Raw genomic sequence first — 20,450 nt, forward strand, 5'->3', positions numbered from 1 at the left:
AAATCTCCATCTCCTGGATATGTAAAACTTAGCCCCCAAAAATCTATGGCAAATCTGGGATGAAGTCCAGGCAGTACTATGCATAGTCTGACAAAGACTACCAGAATGAACACCTAGGAACGTAAATCTGCCCCCACACTTCCTTACCTCCATTTTCCCAAGGACAGAAAAAAGAGCTACCCTTCTAGCACTCCTCACATACAGTCCCAAATAAATGAAGAGTTCTGTCCGCATTCCAGCAGCAAACTATTTTTACCTTAGCCAAATCTGGATTAAGATTAACACAAAATTAATAACTCCATTAGTGCAAATTAGTTCAACCACTTCAGAAAATAGTTTGGCAATATCTATCAAATCTAAATATATATCTACCCCATGATCCCATAATCCACTGCTAGATAAATATTCAAGGGAAATTTTTACCAAAAGACAAAGATACGATATTCATAGTAGCTTTATTCATAATTACCAAAAACTGACATTTGGCTACTATGTTCATCACTGCAAATGATCATCAACAGAAGAATGAATAAACAAACTGTAGTGGAGCTTCAAGGAGAAGGTGGTATGCCAGAGAGAGCACTGAAGCTCTGTACCCATTCCCACATGCATCGCTTCCATCTGGCTGTTACTAAGGTGGTATGCCAGAGAGAGCACTGAAGCTCTGTACCCATTCCCTATGCATCGCTTCCATCTGGCTGTTACTAAGTTAGGTAACATTATTAATACCGAGACAAATGGACACCACATGCCTCCTGATGTGATGCATTGAGAAGAATACAGCAGTATTTGTTACATTCCTGACAATAATGCAGAAACTGAAGATCATCTTGAAAAAACATCAGATATACCCGAACTGACAGACACAAAATCAATCAACCATACTCTCTAAAAATATCAGTTATAAGAGTCAAAAAAACAAAAACAAACAAAAAAAAAAAATCCCAGATTAAGGGAGACTTAGAGATATAAAGACCAGGTGCCTGTACAATTCTTAATTTCATCTTGAACCAACAAAAATTACGCTGTAAGAAACATTAAAGAGACAACTGTAATAATTTGAATAGGAGTTATGGGTTAGGTAATAGTATTGTATCAATGTTAATTATGACTGAAATTTTTACTGTGATTACGTAGGAAAATGTTCTTATTCCTAGAAAATAACATTGAAGGGGCACCTGGGTGGCTCAGTTGGTTAAGTGTCTACCTTCGGCTCAGGTGGCAATCGCAGGGTCCTGGGATCGAGCACCATGTCAGGCTCCCTGCTAAGTGGGGAATCCGCTTCTCTCACTCCCTCTACCCCTCCCCGCCACTTGGGTGTGCGCCTGCACACGGGCGCTCTCTCTCTCTCAAATAAATAAATAAAATCTTAAAAGGAAAAACAGAAAATAACCTTGAAGGGGTGCTGGCTGGCTCAGTTGGTAGAGCACGGAACTCCTGATGTCAGGGTCATGAATTCAAGCTCAACACTGGGCAGAGAGCTTACTTAAAAAATTATAATAGGGGTGCCTGGGTGGCTCAGTCAGTTAAGCGTCTGACTCTTGATTTCAGCTCAGGTCACGATCTCAAGGTCGTGGAATCAAGTACATCAGGCTCCCTCTCTCTTCCTCTCTCCGACCCTCCCCCCCAAAAAAATAATTAAAAAAAAAAAAACCCAACACCACTGAAATGTTTTAAGGGAAAAGAAGCATGAGGTCTACATTATACTCTCAAATGAAATAGAAAAAACTTATATAAAATGTTATATATTATAAATTATGTTAAGAATTACATACATATATGCACATACAGAGAAAGAAATAAATGATAAATATAGAAAATGGTAAAAACCATTGAACTACATGAAGAGCACACAAAAAATCTTAGTAATTTTTGGCAACTTTTCTGTAAACTTCAAATTATTTCAAAATAAAAAGTTAAATTGTTCATAAAACAAAAACTCAGCAATAAAAAAAAAGAACTACTGATAACAATATTGCATGGATCTCCGCAGACATCACGTTCAGCAAAAGCCAGCCACCAAAGAACATAGATCGTGTGATTCCTTTGATGTTCAATAGATAAAGTAATCAAAAAGTGACACATGTCAAAAATATGCTCATCAGGGAAGTAGAACTAGTGACTAAGAAGAAGAAGGAACCTTCTGGAGTGCCGGAGATGTTCACTAATCTTGATCTAATTGGTGATTACAGAAGTATATACATATGTAAAACTTTTCCAAGTACATACTTCAGATCTGTGCACCTATTTACTATATTTTATACCTCAATTTAAAAAAGGTTAAAATAGGGGGCACCTGGCTGGCTCACTCAGTAGAGCATGCAACTCTTTTTTTTTTTTTTTTAAGTAGGCTCCACACCCACCATGGAACCCAACATGGGGCTTGAACTCACAACCCTGAGATTAAACCCAAGGCGAAATCAAGAGTCGACCGCCCAACCAACTGATCCACCCAGGTGCCCCCCCCCTTTTTTTTTTAAAGTAGGCTCCATGCCCAGCACAGAGCCCGACACAGGGCCCGAATTGACAGCCGTGCGATCAAGATCTGAGCCAATATCAGGAGTCAGACACAACCAACTCTGCTACCAAGGTGCCTGGAGCATGCAACTGTTGATCTCGGGGTCATAAATTCGAGTCCCATAATGGGGGTAGAGATTACTTTTAAAAATTAATAAATAAAATAAAATAAAATGAAGCAATATTCAGTCACTAGGCTAAAATACGTAGGTCTCAAAATGCATTTTTTTCAAACTTCAAAAAAAGCTAAGTAAAACAATGAAAAGGAACCATGAAGGAGAACCACATATACCACATCACTCGTCTTTATAAAGACAGGAAGCAATCCTATAAAAGCAGCACATTCACTCAACAGAATACAAGTACAATGAGGTTTGCACACAAGAGTCTAATTCTGCATATGTCATTAAAACACAAAGAGAAGACAGAAATGAAGAAATATTAGTGAGGTGAGATTAATGATTTTATCCCTATTTTCATAATTTGCAACAATATTCTTCAATTACTTTTATGACAAAGCAGATCTTAATTCTCACAAAAAGTATTTGCCTGGTTTGTATGAAATATTTTTACAACACCAACATAAATGTCATAGTAGTTAATACCGGGGCACCTGGGTGGCTCAGTTGTTAACCGTCTGCCTTCGGCTCAGGTCATGCATGATCCCAGGGCCCTCGGATGGAGCCCTCCTCTCTCCCTCTCCCTCTGTGTCCTCCCCGCTGTTCGTGCTCATGCATGCACGCTCTATCAAATAAATAAAATCTTAAAAAAAAAAACTTTACAAAAAGTTTTTTAAGATTTTATTTATTTATTTGGGGGGGAAGAGAGAGGGAGAAGCAGGCTCCCCGCTGAGCAGAAAGCCCAACAAGGGGCTCAACCCCAGGACCCTGGGATCATGACCTGAGCCGAGGGCAGACGCTTAACCGACTGAGCCATCTAGGCACCCCAAAAGTTACATGTTTTTGAACATTAACTCAGTTTAAAAAACTATTTTAAGGGGGTGCCTGACTAGCTCAGTCAGTGAAGTATGCAACTCTTGATCTCAGGGCTGTGAATTCAAGCCTCACATTGGGTGTAGAGATTACTAAAAAAAAAAAACTTTAAAAATTTTAAGGTACAAAAATAAAAGGAAACTCTTCTCCCAACTATTATAGCAGAAAACACTCCTTCCTTTTGCACCCATCTGATCTTCATTTTTAAACATGCAAACGTTTTTTCTTTTAAGGTGGGCTCCATGCCCAATATGGGTTTGAACTCATAACCCTGAGATCAAAAGTCAAATGCTCTACTGACTGAGCCAGCCAGGTGCCCTAACATGTAAACTTTTTTTTTTTTAAGATTTTATTTATTTATTTGAGAAGGAGCAAGAGAGCACAAGCAGGGGGAGAGGGAAAGGGACAAGCAGACTCCCAACTGAGCCCAGACCCAACACCCGGCCTGATGCCAGGCCCCCAAGATCATGACCTGAGCTGAAGTCAAATGCTTAACTAACTGAGCCACCCAGGTGCCCCAACATGCAAACATTTTTGAGTAATTTTGAAAATATGATCTGTTAAACATTTATTGATGGCAAAACTTCATGAAGCAAAACTAGACTTCAATTATTCATTTTATTACTATACAGTTAACCCTAGGAAAGGAACAAAGAACTTTTTTCCCAGAAAAATCATCAAAACTCAAAATAATTATCTACATCTATCTGGACCATACATTATATATGAAACCTTGCAAAATACTATTTATTTCTCTTAATTACCCTTTTTATGGCACATCTTCAAAAAAATTATAGATGCTCTGCTGGCTTTTCTCCTCACCATAAAAGAAATTTAAATTCCTAATTTACAGTGTTCTGATAAGCACTGTAATCCAGCACAATTTGAATCACTACCCATGCCATGAAACTAAGGTCAGCTTTATTCCTAACAGCCCCAAAGCAAAAACAACCCAAATGTTTATCCACAGATGAATGGATAAACAAATACTGTAATAGTCATACCCAATATTCTCAGCAATAAAAAACTAATTACTGATACATGCAGCAACATGAATGAATCAGACATTATGCTGAGCAAAAGAAGCCAGATCCAAAAAGAATACATTCTGAATAATTCCATTTATGTAAAATCCTAGAAGAAGCAAAATTAATCTAGTCACAGAAAATAGATTCAGTAGTGAGGAAGGGAAAATGACTGCAAAAAGTAGAAGGAAACTTCTACAGGTGATGAAAATGTTACATATCTTAATTGTGGTGACGGTTATACAGGTATATACATTTATCAAAACTCATCAAAATGTACATTTAATATGAGTGCACTTAAAATGAAGGCATTTTATTCTATGTAAATTATACTTCAAAAAAAGGTGAGTTTAAAAGGACTAAGCTTACTAAAAATAGACTGCCTCCCTCAAAGAGTAATGCATTCCAAGATTAACATTTTATATTTCTTTTATGTTAAATCATCTTTCTTTAAATTGATTAAAATAGGGGCGCCTGGGTGGCTTAGTCGTTAAGCGTCTGCCTTCGGCTCAGGTCATGATCCCAGGGTCCTGGGATCAAGCCCCGTGTCGGGCTCCCTCCTCAGCGGGAATCCTGCTTCTCCCTCTCCCACTCCTCCTGCTTGTGTTCCCTCTCTCACTGTGTCTTTCTCTGTCAAATAAATAAATAAAATCTTTAAAAAAATAATAAAATAAAAAACAAAAACAAAACACTTATGTATCATATGTAAATAGAACACTGAAAACGCTTCCACTCCCCAGAAGAGCAATTCAAAGTAATGTCTTCTGAAACTCTTTCAAGGTACTCATGATGTCAAAATTACTATTATAACAATACTAAGATATTATTTGCACTTTTCAGTGTTGGCAATGCATTGATCATGCAAAGCAGTGAAAGAGTAAGTGACAAAAAGACCTGGGTATTTAGCAGACATTTTTTCAAAAATGAATGAACTGACACGGTCACTTGTTCAAAAACAAAACAAAAACAATTGTCAGTACTTGCTTCCAATAATAAAATTTGAGCTTTCAAGCAAAATTAGAATTTTGGAAAACTATGGGGCGCCTGGGTGGCTCAGTCGTTAAGTGTCTGCCTTCAGCTCAGGTCATGATCCCAAGGTCCTGGGATGGAGCCCAGCATCGGGCTCCCTGCTCAGCGGGAAGCCTGCTTCTCCCTCTCCCACTCCCCCTGCTTGGGTTCCTGCTCTCGCTGTGTCTCTCTCTGTCAAATAAATAAAATCTTTAAAAAAAAAAAAAAAAAGAATTTTGGAAAACTATTCACCATCATGGGTTTGATCGGTTTTCCAGTACTTAAGACCTTCCCAATAATTAAAGGGTTTCCTGATGGGTAATGATTTATATGAATGCAATTTTTTGATACTGTGTTATATAAAATATTCATTTAAGGTGGGAGATAGACCAATGGATTTTAATGTAACAAAATATAAAAGGTGCATTGATATAATTCAAATTTCACATTACAACTAAACTTTAAAAACTATTTGTCAAATTTTGGTGTACAAAGAATAACTGCAATTATTTGGAAACGCTCTTAAAATATTCCTCCCTTTTCCAACTACATACATATCTCTGTGAGGATGAATGTCCTTCCCATACTTAACCAAAGTAATAAACAGCAACTGATTGAATGCAGAAGCAGATATGAGAATTCAGCTGCCTTCCAAAAAGTAAGACATAAAAGCAATTTGCGAAACGGTAAAACGATGCCATTCTTTTCACCAAATATAAAAATATTTTAGAAAATTGGGAAGCCTGGGTGGCTCAGTCGGTTAAGCATCTGCCTTTGGCTCGGGTCGTGATCCCGGGGTCCTGGGATCGAGTCCCGCATCGGGCTCCCTGCTCCGCGGGGAACCTGCTTCTCCCTCTGCCTCTGTCTCTCTCTCTCTGCCTCTCATGAATAAATAAATAAAATCTTAGGAAAAAATAAAAAATAAAAAAATAAAAAAATTTTAGAAAATGGGTGTTTTTCATTAAAAATATATTTATGTTAACATGTAATGAGATTATCGTTATTTTTAAATGAAGAAATCGTTTTAAATTTTTCAATATAATACAAACACGCGGAACTAAAATCAAAAGCTCTTTGGGGGTCCTCTTAACTTTTTTTTTTTTTAATTTTTTATTGTTATGTTAATCCCCATACATTACATCATTAGTTTTAGATTGGGGTCCTCTTAACTTTTAAAAGGAGAAAGGAGTCCTAAGATCAAAAAGTTGAGAATGTCTATCTCAGAGAAAAAGAAAAAAATGACAAACAAAAGAAATACATAAATTAACTTAGAACAAACATACATACCCTGAAAAGCATTATCAAGAGGCATAAAATATCACTGACAACAAGAACACCAAGATCCAAAATGCAACACTTAACTTAAAAAGTATCTAGGTCTTAAAAATGTATCTTTTCCAAGGACAGAGAGACTTTTCACATTTTGAAATTTACTTCTATGATTTTTTGATTTCTGCCACTAGGCTATAAGCCCCATGAAGATAGGTCCTTGTGTTTTCTGCTCACCACTATGGCTAGCCCAGGACTCATCACAAAGCAGCTATTTAAATATTGATTGGCTTGAGAACAAAACAAAAAAGACTTACAAAGAAAACTCACTGATGTCTCTATTCAGATTATAAGGATGAAATTTTATAATCAAAATGCACCTATTTACATAGCAATAACAATAATAAAAGCTACCATCTATTGAGAGCCCATTTACTGGGTGCCAGGTATTACACAGGGCATTTTAGATTTTTAATTCCCACAACCACTGTGGGATATACTTTACAGGTAAGGGAAATAAGACTACAAGAGGTTAACTTATTTACCTAAAGTTATTAACAGAAAATTAAACCTACATTTCACTGTTTTTTTTTTTTAAGATTTTATTTATTTGACAGAGAGAGACCGCGAGAGGGAACCCAAGCAGGGGGAGTGGGAGAGGGAGAAGCAGGCTTCCCACTGAGCAGGGAGCCCGACACAGGGCTCGATCCCAGAACCCTGGGATCGTGACCTGAGCCAAAGGCAGACGCTTAACCGACTGAGCCACCCAGGCGTCCCCATTTCACTACTTTAAAAAGCCACAAACTTTTCACTACATAATGATACAGTGCTCAATACTGCTTGATTACCTTTTTCTTTTTTCTCCATTTCCTTGCAAGTTTCAGAGGAATTCATTTTGTGGAAGTCACTTTTTCTCCTTTTCCCAATCTCCCACTCTGTTTCACTATCCTTCAACTGTATCTACCCCTCTGCATCACTCAATTAAGCAATACAGTAAGCCCTCTGGGTAGGGAAGAGAACAGATTCTCCCAACACACTATCAGAAACTTCATTAACAATAGTGGAGGGACACCTGGGTGGCTCAGTGGTTAAGTGTCCGCCTTCAAGTCATGATCCCACCAGAGTCCTGGGATTGAGTCCCGCATCAGGCTTCCTGCTCAGCAGGGAGCGAGCTTCCCTTCTGCCTGCCACTCCCCCTGCTTGGGCGGGCTCTCTCCTCTCTCTGTCAAACAAATAAATAAAATCTTAAAAAAAAAAAAAAAACGGTAGAAATAGTTTAAAAGACTAAAGAAGAGTGTCAGGTTGCAAAAGATAAATTAAGGCTCTCTAACCCACTGATCTTACAGGATGGTTTCATATCCAGTCCCTCAACTGACCATGGTGTGGGCGATATCACCTCAATCCTCAAGGAGCTAATCATGAGAGCCCCTGCATATGACCATGCCTTCAAGGCCTGAGCCACGATTTACCAATTAGAAGGTGCCAATTCTTGTCACTAACTGCAACCAAAAAACCAATACGGAAGAGACCAGAGTTCCCAAGACTTCCTCCAGGCCCAGGACAACTTGAAAAGGAGCTTTGTTCCCAAAGAACATATTGGCCACAATATCACTATAAGAAGAAAATCTGTACCTGTCATTCCCCCCCACAGCTTCTGAACAATATGTAAACATTTCTAGTTTTCTCCCTTTTGGTTAAAGAACAAAATTAGCAACCAGTAACCTATGTAACCTATTCTAGGAAAAATTACAATGCCATAAACATTACCATGTCATTTGATAATCTCATCACAAGCCAATGTTTTCCAGAGAGGGATCCCCAAAGCCTGTGGAAGTTTTATACAGATTATGTGGAAATCTTTTTAAACCTCACAAAGCCTTAACTCAATAAGCCTGAATACACCTTACCTCAAATCCAGATTAAAGAAAACATACAATATGAGAAGGCTATTCTAACTTAAAAATGAATTCAGCTGCAATCTGCTGAAGAAACCCTGGCTTAAAAAAAGTATCATGGGAAGTCTCATCTGTGACCTGTCATTGGATACATCACTCTACAATACATAACTTTTATTAGTAATCCCTAAGCTTTGCATCAAAAATCTCAATACACTAATATACCAACAAGATTTAAGTCATTAAAAAATGAAGTAATTAGATGTCAGCAAGTATATACAAGCTATAAACAAAAATAAACAGGGCTTCAAAACGCTCCATTAAAAAAAAGCTTGCTTCAGTATTACCTAATAATTCTAGAATACAAAAACATGTCAATACAAAAGTTTATACTCCATCTCACTGATTCTTTCTCAACAGTGAAAAATCCCTGCTACCATTCAAATAATGTGAATATATGTTCACATATAGCAAGTCCCACTCTTCAAATTCTCCATGGCGTCCTAATACTCAAGGGTGCTTAATACTATAAAAAGTACCCAGAAATTAAAATTTATAAAAGCAATCAATGAAAAATAAATAACCAATGAATTTTTCCACAAACCAAGCCTCTCACTTGCTTACGTTCATTTGCTAAACCTTTTTCGCAAACACTCCTCTTAACCCCCTTAATCAAGAACTTTTGTTAAAACATTGCACTAGGAAGTTCAAACAAGGATGCTCTATGAGACCTACTGGGCCTCACTGACCAAAAGATATGCATATATTTTAACTCTTCAGGACATATAAACTGAAACTGCCAACCTATCTACAGGGAATTTTTCTAGGAAAGGAAAAACATCCAGAAGGTTCTGTGGGTTTCTGCCTAGAAGAGCCAACACTACACCTTCTCTTCAACCTGCATCCACTCTTGGAAGTGGGATCTTTCAATTATGTTTGTATTTCTAGACTCCAACCCTATGGCCATACTAACTAGACCAATGATAGAGAATTGGACAAACTTCAACCAATCAAATCTTCCCTCCCAAGAATTTGAAACATGGACAATGAGTTAGTAACCAGTTGGCTAGTGGCACTAGAGCTTGAGTTCATATGTGGTTCCAGGAATAAAGTGGTGATTTTCTTCCCATGTGTTAAAGCAGAAAAAGGACAGCTTCTGAAAAGACAATTAAAGCAGGCTAAAAAGAGACAAGAGAGGACACTGACTAGCCAGCAGGGAGGTAAGTGCTATCTGGACTGTCCTGGCTCCTGAATGTTTCCCAGTTTCTGGCTCATGTCCTTCATGAACGCCAACAGCCCTCGGGTTCTTTAAGATACCTCCTTACTCCTGCCCCCAAAGCATTCCTCTTCCTGTTTCACGCCATCAGAAAATCATTACAACAGTTTAAGACACAAATTCCACACCAGGATCAATGCAGAAAGGGTATGATTATTCTTATGGTTCATAAGAAATCTGAGCAGTACCCGAGAAGTATCTATAACCTCAGGAAAAAAACAGGACAAAAACCCCTGAAACCTTAAATGCAAAAATTATGTTTGCATAAGCCCTCAGCTCTGTGCTTCCCTTCAACACTCACCTGTTCAAAAGTTCTGCTGGTTCACAGCAGGAGGTGTGAGCAGACTTTGTTCAGGTCCTTTTAACACTGTAAATAACAAAAGTATTAAAATAATTGACCCAATAATCAATCTCTTAGGCAACTTTAAAAATATAGTTTCTTATCATGAATAGTTTTAACAGGAAATGGTTCCTAATCTGGTTAAAATATTAGCATCACATTGTGTGCTTATAAACCAACTTCCACTTTCCTAACATTTAAAGAGTCACTCTCAGTAGCTCTGGAGTGGGACTAAAAAATACATGTTTTTAACAAAAGTTCTAAGTGATTCGGACGAAGCTAACAAATGAGGGTTTAGGAAATATAAAGTTTAGGAAAGTGATTACTTGGGGTTTTCATTCAAAACCACATTACGGGGATTTAGTATTAATTTTTAAGCATACCTCATAGAAAAATGACAGCCAGCAACACAATAATACAGGATATATCCTATGCAAATATTTAGTGACCCCAAGAAATATAACCACTGCCAAAATGCCCAAGGAGCAAATCTCCAGGCGTGCTTTCAGATGCAAAATCACAAACTTCTTTTAAGACTCTACTGAGACAGCATCTTAAAAATCCACAGCATGGGGCGCCTGGGTGGCTCAGCCGGTTAAGCGGCTGCCTTCAGCTCAGGTCATGATCCCAGGGTCCTGGGATCGAGCCCCGCATCGGGCTCCCTGCTCAGTGGGGAGCCTGCTTCTCCCTCTCCTTCTGGCTGCCTCTCTGCCTACTTGGTCTCTCTCTCTCTGTCAAATAAATAAATAAAATCTTTAAAATAAAAAAAAAAAATCCACAGGATGGTGATATTTCAAATGACAAGGAGTGGACTGAAACACAGTAACTTCAAGCGGTTTCTCAGCTAAAATCAAATAATGCTTTGAATGCTGCTATGAGTCAAAAAACATTACAAATTAAAGTTGATAATTTTATTAACAGCAAAAAAGCAACGTAAGCCGCTTCTGCCTTGTGATTTATTTTTGCAAAAAAAGTAGCCATGTAATTATAATGTCCTAAAGGTCAATCAACTTTATGCACTTAAGTCTACTTTTATAAGGGCATGCAGAAGGAAAAGAGGGGAGAACAAGGTAATAAAGTCTTCTCTGGGCCTAACTCAAGAGAACAAGCTCTAGAGTATCTCCTATTACAAGTATAAATTAAAGTTCTTTGTAATTAATGAAACTCCGTGGTTAACAAGAAAATACAGTATTGTGTACTTTAATAACTTGAAGTAGGTAGGTATATAATAGGTTGAAAATATTTTTATAAACTTAAATTGTGGCCACTTAAGGGAATATTCTTTTGTTTTTCAAACCTCCCCCATCTTCTCTCTCAACCTCATACAAAAAATTATGAGCAATTCAGGGTGCCTGGCTGGCTCAGTCGGTGCAGCACACGACTCCTGATCTTGGGGTCGTGAGTTCAAGCCCCAAGTTGGGCATAGAGCTTACTTTAAAAAAATATATATATATATGTGATTCAACAAAGGTATCATTCTGCATTCCTGTATAATTAATTAATCTACTATATTTCTCAGTCACCTGAGAGCATAAAAAATGAAAAAATGCTAATCAGGTCAAAAAATATTAGGACTCTAAGTAAGCTTGCCTATGGAGTGAAAATCTACTTATATATTTAAAAATATGTGACTTTTCAGGACATTAAAAATGAATGGAAATCCTAGAACTTTATCACCATAAAATCCTAGAAGAGGGTTAAAAGGGAAAAAATAGGTTTGGGTTCAGAGTTTTACAATGATGACCAAATAATATTAAGGCAATTCAAACTGCTGAAGGAAAATGGACATTTAACTTGCCTCTAAGATACCCGGATTAACACCAACATAGGCTGTAGATTCAACCTAATGAGACTGGTCCCACTACAATCTATAAGAAATAGAATAAAACAGAAAGTACTGAAAATTTAATCAGCAGGGAATAATAGAGAACTACAAATGAAGTCAGTCTTTGAAAATGCCACAAATCAAGTATCTTCTAGAATGGCAAGGGTAAAAGGGACAGGAATAATCTTTTCACCCAAAAGGTCCTCCCAGACAACAATCACTATCAGTAGTGTCATCTTCCAGTGTGAAAGTCCACACACACACACACACACAAAACACAAAACATATGGAGTATTAAAATGCAGAGTCATGAGAACAAATGAGCTGATATGACATCAAAGACAGAATACGGAAATGTCATTTCAAAAATTCAACAAAGGAACAAGAGGGAAAAAGGCAATTCGTTAAAATACCATTTCATCCCTATCACTGCCATGTCTCCTTGTAGACAAGGAGCTCCACTCACACCCTGAAGTTGTAATTCCTCTCTTCTCATGAGCTTCAAGCAAGCTATGACAAATTATTTTTCATATATGCAACTTGACTCACCAGCAAGAGCATTTCAAAACCAAGATATTAAATTCCTCAGGTGAATTAAAATGAAAGAAAACATTTTTGAAAGCTCAGTAATAAGCATATGGAGATAAGCTGGATGGGAATCAGGGGGGAAAAAAAAATTCCAAAGAAAAAAGCTTATAAGTACCAAAGAACTGGAGAATTAGTCTGAAAAGTAAAAGTGGAGAAATAGAAAACTCAGCACAAAAAGTTCTGTACATGTAAAATTTATAAAAGACAAACAAATTAGTGGAAGAAACCCTGAGACATTTAAAACTAGGCTGGACAGAACAGAATTAAGAGAAATTCTTAATTCTTACTAATCAGATTAAGAACAACGTAAATTAAGGGACGCCTGGATGGCTCCGTCGTTAAGCCTCTGCCTTCGGCTCAGGTCATGTTCCCAGGGCCCTGGGATCGAGCCCTGCATCAAGCTCCCTGCTCAGTGGGAAGCCTGCTTCTCCCTCTCCCACTCCCCCTGCTTGTGTTCCCTTTCTCGCTGTATCCCTGTCAAATAAATAAAATCTTTAAAAAAAAATTTTTTTAAAAGAACAATGTAAGTTAATATGCTGATTCAATCATTCTTTCAGGTTATATGTCTTAAGATGTGTCTAAACTTCAAAGCAAATTAATTTCCCTACATTTTCAAATATTCAGAAATATTCCAAAGATCCCCTTCTTTGAAAGCAATTCCTTTTGAGAAATCTCTTAGGCAGTTTATCACCCATCTCATTTAAAAACGTTTAAGAGGGGCACCTGGGTGGCTCAGTCGTTAAGCGTCTGCCTTCGGCTCAGGTCATGATCCCAGGGTCCTGGGATCGAGCCCCGCATCGGGCTCCCTGCTCGGCGGGAGGCCTGCTTCTCCCTCTCCCTCTCCCCCTGCTTGTGTTCCCTCTCTCGCTGTGTCTCTCTCTGTCAAATAAATAAATAAAATCTTTAAAAAAAAAATTAAAAAATAAAAATAAAAATAAAAACGTTTAAGAAACGGGGCGCCTGGGTGGCTCAGATGGTTAAGCGTCTGCCTTCGGCTCAGGTCATGATCCTGGGGTCCTGGGATCAAGTCCCGCATCAGGCTCCCTGCTCCTTGGCGAGCCTGCTTCTCCCTCTGCCTCTCTCTCTCTCATGAATAAATAAAATCTTTAAAAAATTAAAAAATTAAAAAATTAAAGTTTAAGAAGATATTTCATGACAATTTCCTGAGATATGTTATATGAGCAGCCTGAATTTTTCCAAACTGGGGTGGAGCGTGTCATATGGAGGGAAGGGGATTTGGGCATACTGGCCCAAATCTCCAGAATCTGATCTCCCTTTCTAATAGTCACAAGAGGTGTGGAAAAAATTTCTAAGTCACTGAATAACCCCTCTCATCTTAGTACCAATGAGTAAGGTACACAGGTTCTACTGGCCTCCCTCTCGCTTGTGCCTCTCTGGCTAAGCTAGCCTCCATATTTTTCCCAGCACCTGACCCGCTCCCACTTCAGTTTTTGCCTCAGTTATCTCTGCCCTAGCTTCCCTAGTCCGGAGCATCCCTTCTCCATATACCTACAGGAATTGCTCCTTTACCGGTGTCAGGTCCTTCCTCAAACATAAGCTTCTCTATGCAGCCTTCCCAGGGCACTCTACTTAAAATTAACACCACCCCCCCACAAATTAACCCCCAAATCCCTATCATCCTATTTCCCCTGTCTCATTTTTTTTTCCACATCATTCACCACAACACTATATATTTTACCTGAGCTTTTATTTATCTGTGTAGAAATGAGCTCCACTGAGAAAGGAATTTTTGGTCTGTTTTGCTCCCAGCACCCAACAGTGTAGTAGTGTCTCAATAGTTGTCAAATAAATGAATGCATGAATGAATGAATAAATGGAAGTACATAGTCCCTTCCTCCTCCTCAGTCTCAAAATCCTAAAATGCTCTGTCAAGTACAGAAAAGGTGTAAAGCCCTTTCCCAATAAATCACTACCATTACCAGTGTACTCAATGGTGATGTAAAGGAAGAACTGTGTGACATTTTTCCAGATACATGCACCTTCTAAATTTTCTTCCTGGTGTCCTCTACTGATGTCAACATCTGATGTAACAGAAAAGCACATATTCCACCCAGTTTGAGCACTCCAAAATCTGGTACACTAACTGGTAAAACACATAAAATCATCAATAAATGAGGGAACACATTTGTGCTCTAACCAAAATGAACAAACTCTGTAAGGCTAGAACTGCAAATATTAGATGAATGAAAGTTAATGTACAGAAACGACTGACAAGAGGAAATTGTTTGAAATCTAAGAAGTCATTAGATTCTAAAAAGGAACGACTACAGGAGAGAACATCTTCCCTGCACACACTGGGAATCCAAACTGCCTATAATTCAAGATATGTAACACTGGATAAGAAACTGTTCACAGCTTCCCGCCCCATCCTCAATTTCTTGTAAGTTTAACTGGAATACTCACCTTCCTTACAGAGAAACTAGGTGTGCTTAAGTGCTCTGACTTTCAGGGAAAGGAAAAAAACAAAACACAGTGCTACATAAATGCAAATCAACGTTACTGCTTCCCAAACACGATCATACAAGCTGCTGCTTTCATACACCCTTCTGTGGTCGAAAACATAAATCTGATTTACGTTTCAGTCACAAAACTGAAGTATTCAAAGTGCTTCGTGGGAAACTGCTGACACGTAAAGACTAATGCCCATTTCAACCTGACGTGAATGTTCGGGTCCCAAAGCTGCCTCGGGCTTGACTTTCCCAACCTCGTCCCAGGTTCAGATCATGGCTCCACCTTGCCTCAGGCCTGGTCCAGACCCAGTCCTTTCGCCACGGAAGGAGTCTCCCCAGTGCAGATGCTCGGTCAGGAAGGCAAAGGCGCACCTCCCGGAGGCCAGGTGTGGGGAGGAGGACCGGCAGGAGCAGCTGTCTGGCCGAAGCAGCTGTTATCCCGGGCACCCCCTTGCTGGGCGGGTGGCCGGCCCGGGGAGCAGGTAGCAGAAGGGAAACCCTCTGGCCCTGAGCAAATCGGCCTGACACTGCCCACCCCACCACCCTCTTCCCTTCCTCGACTCCCCCCGCGATGTCAACGGGCCCTGGAGGAGGGGGCTCCCCGGCTCGGCGGCCGAGACGTGCCCGGGCCCGGCGTGCCCCCCGCCGCGGAGGAGGCTCCCTCCGGCCCCGCACCTGACCTGTCCCCTCGCCTGACGCCCGAGCCGGCCGCAGCCGCTGCCGGGGCGGCCTGTGGGTGTCCATGCGGCTGGGCCGGGTCGGGCAGGAGCGGCGAGGACGCGAGCGCGGGCGGGAGGCCCCGGCGGCTCCGTGTGGGGTGGCGGGAGACGGCGGAGTCGGGGCGCGAAGCGGAGCCGGGCAGGGGAGAGAGACGGGAGTCGCTGGTTACCTGCGGTCCGGGACAGGGAGTCTCTCAGAACCCAAGTCAGTCCTCAGCCTCAACAACACAAGATGGCCGACACGTCGCCACGCACATCACGTGACAGCGCGCTCGTTCCGTCACGCCCCTTGCTCCGCCCCCGCCCCGCCTCGCCTCCCTACCCGCTTATCCAGCCTCCCACGACATCCTTCCTTTCCGCTGCCCCCCGCCCCTCTTCCCCGGACACGCCCCTGCCTGAGCCCCGGATGCCGGGCTAGGAGGGGGCGGGGCTGGGGCAGGGCGCAGGCGCCTGCGGGTCCCTGGGATGGGGCTCCCTGCCTGCCCTTGAGTTGAGTAGAGTTGGTGTCCAAAGCTGGACCCCGGCCAGACACCCTGTGACTCACCGTCCAATGCACCCAATCCAGAGCCCGTTCGCAGTTCAAAAAGCTCTTCATCACTTACGAGCTGATTTTCAACAGTAGAACTTTTCCACAGCTTTTCACCCAGCATTTTCCTGCCTGTTTGCCATCCTAGAGAAAATGGTGAAACGACAAAAGCTGAAATTTAAAGCAGTGTCTCTACTTGTTAACGGTTCTGGTAGAACTGGAAACTCATTCTAGAGTCTTGAAATGTGACAGCTGAGGACTACACAACTCCGACCCCCTCCTGGTACCATATCAGGGGCTATAACCCTTTTGCCTAAAAATCTCCCTTCTGGGGGTTGGCAGATAAGATACACGACGCCCAGGGGGCGCCTGGGTGGCTCAGTTGGTTAAGCGACTGCCTTCGGCTCAGGTCATGATCCTGGAGTCCCTGGATCGAGTCCCGCATCGAGTCCCGCATCGGGCTCCCTGCTCGGCAGGGAGTCTGCTTCTCCCTCTGACCCTCCCCCCCCCTCATGTGCTCTCTCTCATTCTCTCTCTCTCAAATAAATAAATAAAAAATCTTAAAAAAAAAAAAAAAAAGATACAGGACGCCCAGAAATATTGGGGACATATTTACACTGAAAAGTTACTCGTTTTTCTGAAATTCGGATTTAACTGGGTATCCTATATTTTTATCTCTATATCTGACAACTCAACCCTTCTCAGGTCATCCCATTCTTCCTTGTGTATCCAACCTCTCCCTTTTTTATAGGATCCTTCTCAACAGTTTTTTTTTTTTTTAAGTAGGCTCCATACCCAGCATGGAGCCCAAGGTGGGGCTTGAACTCATGACCCTGAGATCAAGACCTGAGCTAAGATCTAGTCCCTTGCTTAACCGACTGAGCCACCCAGGCACACCCAACAGAGTTTTTTAAAATACTCAAAAGTTGAGCTGGCTGGCTCAATTGGTAGAGCATGCAACTCGTGATCTCAGGGTTGTGAATTCAAGCTCCATGTTGGCTATAGAGCTTACTTTAAAAAGTAAAAAATAAAATACTCAAGGGGGTTGGGGGGATGGGTTAGCCTGGGGATGAGTATTAAGGAGGGCAAGTTCTGCATGGAGCACTGGGTGTTATACACAAACAATGAATCATGGATCACTGAATCAAAAACTAATGAGGTAATGTATGGTGATTAACATAACATAATAATAAAAAAATAAAGGGGCGCCTGGGTGGCTCAGTTGTTAAGCGTCTGCCTTCGGCTCAGGTCATGATCCCAGGATCCTGGGATCGAGCCCCGCATCGGGCTCCCTGCTCGGCGGGAAGCCTGCTTCTCCCTCTCCCTCTTCCACTCCCCCTGCTTGTGTTCCTGCTCTCACTCTCTCTCTCTCTGTCAAATAAATAAATAAAATCTTTATAAAAAAATAAAAAAATAAAAAAAATAAAAAAATAAAATAAAATACTCAAAGGTCTTCCATCTTAAAAGTTAATAGTAAAAACTACAATTCCCCCTGCAACCACCTCCCTACCTCTCTGTTCCCTTTCAAAGCCAAACTACACAAAAGAGTTATTTATACTCACCCAATTTCCATACCCCGCAAGCAATCATCAACTACTCCAATGTGGCTTCTATTCTAATGCTTGCTCTTAGATACCTCAACCTACAAACTGATAGCTGGAGTTTTTCAGTCCTGATCTTGACTTAGGGCTTTCCCATCTTCAGTGTGATTGACCACTCCCTATTATCTGCAATAGTTGATTCCCTTGATCTTTATGTCCTTGCTGCTTAAAATGTGGTCAATGAACCAGTAGCATTAGCATCACTTGGAAGCTTGTTAGAAATGCAGAATCTCAAATGGACCCTTCACAATCTCATTCTGCTGAACTCTTGACCCATATCATCCCCTTCCTCTTCATTTTTCTCCTGAACTTATTGCTTCAGATATGCCCATATTTAAAGGTCCTCAGAGGTGCCTGGTGGGCTCAGTTGGTTAGGCATCCACTCTTTTTTTTCCCTTAAGATTTTATTTATTTATTTATTTATTTATTTATTAGAGAGAGAGCACGAGCAGGGGGAGGGACAAAGGGAGAGGCAGACTCCCCGCTGAGCAGGGAGCCTGCCTTGGGACTCAATCCCAGGACCCTGGGATCATGACCTGAGCCAAAGGCAGACACTTAGCTGACTGAGCCACCCAGGCGCCCTAGGCATCCCACTCTTGATTTTGGCTCAGATCAGGGGATTGAGCTCCCATCAGGCTCCACGCTCAGCATTGAGTCTGCTTGTCACTCTCCCTCTGCTCCTCCCCCCCACCCCAGCTCGCTCGCTCTCTCTCAAATGAATAAATAAATCAATAAACAAATACATACATACATACATACATACATACATACATACATAAAATCTTTTCAAAAATAAAGGTCCTCAGGGGCGCCTGGGTGGCTCAGTCGTTAAGCGTCTGCCTTCGGCTCAGGTCATGATCCCAGGGTCCAGGGATCAAGCCCCGAATCGGGCTCCCTGCTCGGCGGGAAGCCTGCTTCTCCCTTTCCCACTCCCCCTGCTTGTGTTCCCTCTCTCGCTGTGTCTCTCTCTGTCAAATAAATAAATAAAATCTTAAAAAATAAATAATAAATAATAAAGGTCCTCAAATATGCCATTCTGTTTTAGCCTTTGCACATGCTATTCCCTCTTGTTACAATGTCTTTCCCAACATTTACCCCACTTGTTGCCAACCTGCATAACTCCTGCTCATCTTTAAAAGCCTAAATCAGGGGCGCCTGGGTGGCTCAGTTGTTAAGCACCTGCCTTTGGCTCAGGTCATGATCCCAGGATCCTGGGATCGAGCCCTGCAGTGGGGAGTCTGCTTCTCCCTCTGCCCCTGCTTGTGTTCCTTCTCTCACTGTGTGTGTGTCTCTTGCTCTCTCTGTGTCAAATAAATAAATAAAATCTTTAAATAAAAGCCTAAATCATATGTTATTACCTCTGTGAAGCTTTTTTTAATCCCCTCCCTTAGACCACAGACCTCACCCCTTGAGCTGTTATTTTTAAGAAAAAAAGCAATACTAATGCTTGTTACATGCTAACCACCTCATTAAGGGCTTTACTTTCATTCTCTCTTGTAATCCTGGGGATGGCACTTTGGAGCACTAAAAAAGCCAACCAGGCACCTGGAAGAAGTGCTTACCTTCTCCAAATCTCAGCCAGGACTTTCTAGCCCAGGCTGACTGATTACTGAGCCCATGTCCCTAACCAGCTCGCCATGCAACGTCCACCTCTCTCATGCTGTGCCACCTGTGCCTGTAATTTTATATATATTTAAATTTTATTTTATATATAAAATTTATATATGTAAGATATAATTTAAATATATATATACTTAAGGTATAATTTATATACAGTAAAATGCAGCATTTTTCGTGGCCATTCTGCAACTTTTGACAAGTGCATATAGGTGTGTGTAATACCACTAAAACTGAGGTACAAAATAGTCCCACCATCTACTAGAGTCCCCTCAATAACCCTTTGTAGTCAGCACTAACCCCCACTCTTGGCCCCTAAACCACTGTTATGTTTTCTGTCCTTATAGTTTTGCCTTATAATATCATATAAATAAAAACATAGAGTATGTAGCCTATTGAGGCTGGCTTCTTTTCACTTAGCATAATGCACTTAAGATTCAGCCATACTGTTGCTTGTTTAAGTACTTTCTCCTCCTCCTCCTCCTCCTCCTCCTCCTCCTCCTCCTCCTTCTCCTCCTCCTCCTCCTTCTCCTTCTCTTCATGAGTAGCATTTCATTCTATATATTTGCTTATCCATTCCCCTGCTGAGGGACGTTTGGGTTGTTTTCAGTTTGGGGAGATTATTAATAAAGCCATTATAAATATTCACAAGCAGGTATTTGTATGAACTTAGGTTTTTATTTCACTTGGATAAATACCTCAGAATGAGATTGGTGGTCATGTGGTGTTTTTAACTTTATCAGAAACTGTGAAACTGTTTTTTCAGAGTGCCTCAGCCACA

At 40.8% G+C, this 20,450-nt stretch overlaps 1 protein-coding gene across 6 annotated transcripts in view; it reads right to left on the reverse strand.

Moving 5' to 3' along the window:
* Positions 1-16,221, reverse strand: part of GIGYF2 (GRB10 interacting GYF protein 2) — a 146,385-nt gene extending 130,164 nt beyond the window's left edge. For 4 of the 6 annotated variants that reach the window (XM_032398400.1, XM_032398231.1, XM_032397992.1 and 1 more), the window contains exons 1-2: positions 16,096-16,197; positions 10,284-10,349 (exon numbers count right to left, since the gene is read on the reverse strand). The gene's annotated coding sequence lies outside the window, so the exon portion shown is untranslated. Of the gene's footprint in view, positions 1-10,283; positions 10,350-16,095 lie in introns of all 6 variants that reach the window. The other 2 variants (XM_032398311.1, XM_032398073.1) reach the window with 2 other exon arrangements.
* Positions 16,222-20,450: the final 4,229 nt, after the last annotated feature.

Source organism: Phoca vitulina, unplaced genomic scaffold (genome assembly GCF_004348235.1).
Source record: "Phoca vitulina isolate PV1807 unplaced genomic scaffold, GSC_HSeal_1.0 scaffold1, whole genome shotgun sequence".
Taxonomy (NCBI): Eukaryota; Metazoa; Chordata; class Mammalia; order Carnivora; family Phocidae; genus Phoca; species Phoca vitulina.